Source organism: Hemicordylus capensis, chromosome 1 (genome assembly GCF_027244095.1).
Source record: "Hemicordylus capensis ecotype Gifberg chromosome 1, rHemCap1.1.pri, whole genome shotgun sequence".
Classification (NCBI taxonomy): domain Eukaryota; kingdom Metazoa; phylum Chordata; class Lepidosauria; order Squamata; family Cordylidae; genus Hemicordylus; species Hemicordylus capensis.
In genome coordinates, this window is record NC_069657.1 from 341,291,625 (window position 1) to 341,297,693 (window position 6,069).

Consider the following 6,069-nt stretch of genomic DNA (forward strand, 5'->3'; position numbering starts at 1 on the left):
CAGAACTGTGTTCTGGTTTCTAACATGGACAGCACTGAGACCCTGTGCTGGTGCATTAATTCCTTGAAAGGAAGGGGAAGACTTTCCACCTTTTAGGGACAGGGACCATCTTATTCGTATTATTCTTTTTCTATGTAAACCACTTCAGAAACTGTTTTCTTGAAAAGCGGCATATAAAACAATACTAATACTTAACAGAGTAACAGAGTTAGTAAACTGTAATGGATCTGCAAGTATATGCACAGGATAGGGCTTGCCAGCCTTTGCATCACTACAGTATCTTGTGTTGCAGATGGACAATACTCCAACATGAATGTTTTGATTTACTTTCTCAGTATTTCCCTGAACATATTTGGAAGTACGTCACTCAATGGAAGTTATATATGTGAGATCTTTCTATACACTAACCATAAACATTAGGCCAACTGAATAAACTTTCTACAAAGAGTTCTTTTCCCATGAAATGTTTCGTTCATTAGTGATACATTAGAATGACACTTGCACCACCTAGAGGCTTAAGTTATTTATTCCTTACATTCTTTAAGTTAAAAGTTTTAAGAGGTGTTTTTTTTAACGGTAAAATAGTTTCACAGGATATAGTGTCAACTCTTCTTCAGGAATTTATATAATTGCCCCTTCATACTGCTGTGACTGACATGGCGGTATGATACGTTAGCCTATACTAGGGGCTTAGCTCCAGTTGAATGAGATGGACAAATCTTCAGGCCTGAGAGAAGGAGGACTTGCCAACTGGTTGACAGCTTGCTCTTTGCTCTCCTCTTCACACTCTCTGAAGAAAGGTCTGGGGACATGGCCCATGGCCTTTCCCAGATTGCAGGCTTAATTGTGGGATTATGCAACTAATCATTAGTTGCATATAAGCCTCATAGGAGCCACAGCCTGAAGCAAAAATAATAATCCTGGGGGAGTGGTGGAGCCACCATTGGGTGAATGGGTTCAAAGAACCCGGGCCATGCCCAATCAGGGGCTGCGAGTGCGGCCCCAGACATGCCCCCTGTGTCTGTCGTCAGACGCGGGGGCGTTATTTCAGCCCCAAACGGGGCCATGCTGTTTGGAGCTGAAATTGTCCCATCCTATTGGGCAGCCACCGTGAAAAACATCCTATCGGGCAGCCAGTATGATAAAGTCAGGGAGAGCCGCTCCTGGTCCAGTTGCCACTGCAGCAGGGACGATCAATCTCCCTCCCAAACGGGGCCGCATGGCCCCAAATAGGAAAAAGATCGGCCCGCACTGCATTGACAGCATGGCTGGAACTGCCACCATCTAATGCCACTGCCGCTCAGCATTATTTTTAAAGAAGTGGTTAAAAAGTGGGACAACGTGCGTCTCAAACGGAACAGGCACTTTCCCCTGGAATGCGGAACACCCTGCATAATGTGGGACTGTTGGCAATGCTACTTGCAAATGAGCTCAAGAGAAAATAGGAACATAGGAAGCTGCCTTCCACTGAGTCAGACCACTGGTCCATCCAGCTCAATACTGTCTACACAGACTGACAGTGGCTTCCCGAGGCTTGCAGGCAGGATTCCCACTCAGCCCAACCTGGAGATGCCAGGTGGGGAGCTTAGACTCTTCTGCATGCAAGCATGCAGGTGCCCTTCCTAGAGCAGTTACCAAATGCAAGTCCCACCAAATGCATATGTAGTCACCAAATGCAAACCAGTATGGCCTCTGCTTTGCAAAGGGGACAATCCATGCTTGCCAACATAAGTCCACCTCTCCTCCATGGATTAGGGACCACTGGCCCCCTAAAAAGCAGGGGGCCCAAGCCCCATCCAATTGCTTGGCCAACCCAGCAGTTGCAGAAGCAGCTGCTGCCGCCAATCTGACCTGCACATTTTCCCAACTGTCAGAAGCACATATCTCTGGGTGGGTCACAACAACCTATTTATTCATCTGTTTATTCATTTATACCCGCATGTAGTCCTTAGTTCATTGAACACAGTTTTATACTGCCCCATACACAAGCCCCTGGGCAGTGCACACTTCAGAAACAGTTGCAGGTAATAGATGCAGGAACACTCATCCAGTGGGCATGCACCCCCTTGCAGAGACAGCCATAAGGATGGCACAGGGAGGGGGGCTGTCCTGTGCCTGTGCCTAGCTATCCTGTGCCTAGGGTGAGTGGGGAAACAGATCCCTACTCTCCCACATTCCTTCCTGTCACTGGACAAGAGCAAGAGCAGCAGTGTCCCTCTCGTTGCTTGCAGCTACCTGCCGGGTCCTTCTTCCCACTGCTGCCTCAGAGGTGATGCCTTCCTACCCCCCAAGGCAAGGGCAACAGCCCCCTTGCCCTTTCCAGGTGGAAACTGCACAGATGATGAGGCTGCTGCTCTCTCCTTCCTGGAATCAGCGGGGTGCCGGAGAGGAGGGAGTGCATGCTTGTCCACTATATGGTAAGAAGAAGCCTGCAGCAGGGCAGCAGCTCAAGGGAGAGAGCAGCTGCTATGGGGAGAATGGCTTCTATTGGCGGGGAGTGTGGAGGAACTGCTAGCTCACTTGCATGTCCACTCGCTTGCCCCCTCCCTGCCACTTGCCCGCTCGCTCACCCCCTCCCCACCACTCGCCTACTTGCTCACCCCCTCCCCACCCACCTGCTCACTCGCTTGCCCCCTCCCAGCCCCTCCTCCCCCCCCAGGCCCACCTCCCAGCCCCAAACATGTGTCCCCCATTCTGGCAATGAAATGTTGGCAACCGTATGTATGTGTGTGCATGCATGTGTCTAGCGAGTGTGTCTATCTGCTCTGGTGCGACTTGGGTCCTGCACTCCAAGAGGGATGGCCCTGGAAGGGTGTGTGAGAACTTGCCACACTTCCATCTGCCTCCACAAGTGGCTGCCAACTCTGCCTGTGCTAGGGCTGTGAGAGGGGGGGCATACTGTCAGTATGTATAGAAACGCATGCTCCTGGTGACACCTGAGGGTGTGCACTGTGCAGCCATGGTGTGCATGTGGCATACCTTTCCTCACTGTATAGTCATTATGCATAATAAAGGCAGTTCCCAGGCAACCATCATGTGAATTCCTTGGGGAGCAGCTGGGGCTGCATTGAGGGTGCTGGTGGGCTCACTAGCATGCATGCCCTGCCCCACCTGTGGGACTGTGTTGCACAGAGGATGCAGAATGAGCTGAGCAGTGTGAGAGTATGTGTGCGTGCATGCACACACATGCCATTTTTCCTCTGTGCAGCTATCCCAGCAGCTGCAGGGCGGCGGGGTGGGGGGGTTCGCACCATTATGGCCATGGTTGCAAAATGGGTTGCAGATTGACTGGCCTGTTATTTGGGAGGGGGTGACAGTGGTGGATTAATGGGGAGGCAGAGTCACCGCTTAGCTAAGGCAGCAGTGGGGGGGGGGGCAAGGGTGGAGTGCCTCCTTTTGCCTCCTGCACACACTGTGCAGTGGGATGGGAGGGGTGCTGCCACAGAGGCCACATCTCTGGAGAGGGTGAGGGGAAGGTTCCTCTTCTGCCTTCCCAAACCATGCTGCTGTATAGTGGGATGGGGTGATTGGGGTGGCCACGGCAGGAGTGATCTCCTTCCAGCCCCCTGTCCCACTACACAGCAGCATGGTTTGAGAAGGTAAAAGGGGGACCTTTCCCCTCACCCCCCAGCCTCCCTGCAGCCACCGCTGGTAGCTTGTTTGTAAGAGTAAGGGGTACCTTTCCCCTGCCCCCCCCCACTGCTTACTATGGAGAAGCCTTTTACTTGTACAGGCACTCCTTGCCAGGCATACCCTTCACAGGTATGCCCCCTTAATCCCCAGCTCGTGAACTGGGGTTTCAAAAAAGCCAGCTCATGAATTGGGGTTTCAAGCATGAGCCTTCAAGCTGAACCAGCTCCTACGCAAGCCTGCTGCAGCAAGAGAAGGGGGTGGTGACAGCAGTGGCAAGAAGGGCAGGTGTCTGCTTGCCCTCCAGTCCACTGTGGCCAGGAGGGCAACCGGACAGGAGTGGTAGGGGACACATGTCATCATGCTTGCCACCAGCTTAGTGCCCTGGGTGGCCATTTGCCCAGCGTTACTGGGTGGCCCAGCCTTGCATGCCTATTGAGTGAGCAGGCGGGGAGATGAGGGGAGTGTGCCTTGTGCCTGGGCTACTTGTGGGGGTATCCAGCAATTGCCTTCACCTGCCATTGACTCTGCTTCCACAGGCAGCAGATGTGTGTTGTGGCCACCCTGACTACCTCATTAGACCCAGAGTTACCAGTCCAAAATTATGTAAAATCCAGGCCTGGGTCTGATTCCACTTTATTAAGAAATCAATTGAGGCCTGAACTCAGATAAACTGACCAATGCATGACACCCCGGTCTCATGACTTGCCTTTGGGACAGATGGTAATTACTCTGTGAAGGTAGGGGCAATCCAGCATTGTTTCTCAATGTTTGTGAAATGTGTAATCAAGGGACACAATGGCCAGGCTTGTTTTCCTGTCTCACACACATTCAAATGCTATCACTGTGGATTGCCTTTACAGATGCATGTTAGGAAGATTTACCCACACTAGCAATTTGGATATGTTGTCGTCCAGCTCATTCATGTTGGAGCAGAACTCATAGGGCTGATCTGTATCTTTGTCAGCACTACTGAACTCTTTGCAACAGGAGTTCAATGGAGTAAAATGATTAAACTCCTAAAATTGTCTGGAACTTGTTCTCAGGTAATGTCTCTGGGGAAAGCTAGGCGTTGAGCTCGCATTTCCTCTTACAGAAAGTTTACAATAGTCATTTGCTATTGCTTGGCTATCCAGTGAATTGCCTTGAAAAGACGGGATAATCCTGTCTTTTCTCTGAGTTGATATTTGCAATGTAGAATTAGAAGCATTGTTTATATCCTCTTGCTGTCTTTAGAATTACAGCCTAGATAGATGCACACAAAAGAAAATGATTTAATTGCTGTCTCACACATAAAGCCTTGATTCTTCTTTCCTAACACCTTTGACATTTCACATTCTTGAAGACAAGGCACCAGAAAGTCTGGGGACAAGAAAAGATGCCCATTTGCAAGCTCAGAGATACAGATTTGCTTTGGGAATGTCAATAGAACAATATTCTTCCCAATAACAGTTAATAGGAGATGGGACCCAGATCCTGTTTACCCTGGACTGACCTAATATCAATAATTAGAAGACAGGATCTAGAGGGTAACAGCAGTTGACACATTTTGTGATCCAGGAAGGATGATGATATTGATGATATAAATGATGGAACAACTATTAAGAAGGGAGCTCACCGGACAGAGAGCCAGGAAGCTTTGCCTAACCAGCAAATCTTTGCTCATGTGTGCATCCTAAGTGCCTGCTGTCTAGCTGCAGAGCTAACTGAGGCCTGAAACCTGCAGACAAGAGACTGCTCAGTGATTCTTGCTGCGGGGCAAAGAATCAAGGGCTAACTCTGTCTGTGAAATCCAGCACCAGCTTTTTCTGTCTGAAGCCTCATCGTTCCCACGCCTCATATCCAAGCTGTGTACACTTGCTGCCCCACATCGGACCCTGGTAAATATGCTGCTTCTACAGCCTTGGTTTCCACTTCCCTTCCCCCTTCCTCCTCCCTCTACTAACTCCTGATTCCCAGCCATCCAATTCCTGTGCCTTCCTTACGTCCCCCCTCCCTCTTTCCATCTGTATCTGAATTGTGTTAGGTTTTAAGAAGATTTAATACTGACCTGAAATGCACATGTGATAGTTAAGAGCACTGGGTTGATGCTATTACTAGCTATAATTGAAATATTATTAGTAATTCTGATTGATGGTTCTGTTTTCTGCTCAGTTAGGTTGATGCTGTTGCTCTTTTATACTCAATAAAGCCCACTGAATTATTTGAGTGTTTTGGTCTTCTTTCTGTCTTCATGCCCAGACTGTACATGGTCACTGTATAAAGAAATGGTCACTTTGTGACACTAAGGAAACAAGCCTAATTTAATAGGCTAGCTCCAGAGCATATCTAGTGTACAAATCAGGCTTGGCTCACAACAGGTGCACCAAGGTAATTTTGGAGCCTGGACCTAAAAGCCTTTGGAGGCCCCCTTCCCCTGAAAATTAAGCATAATCATGC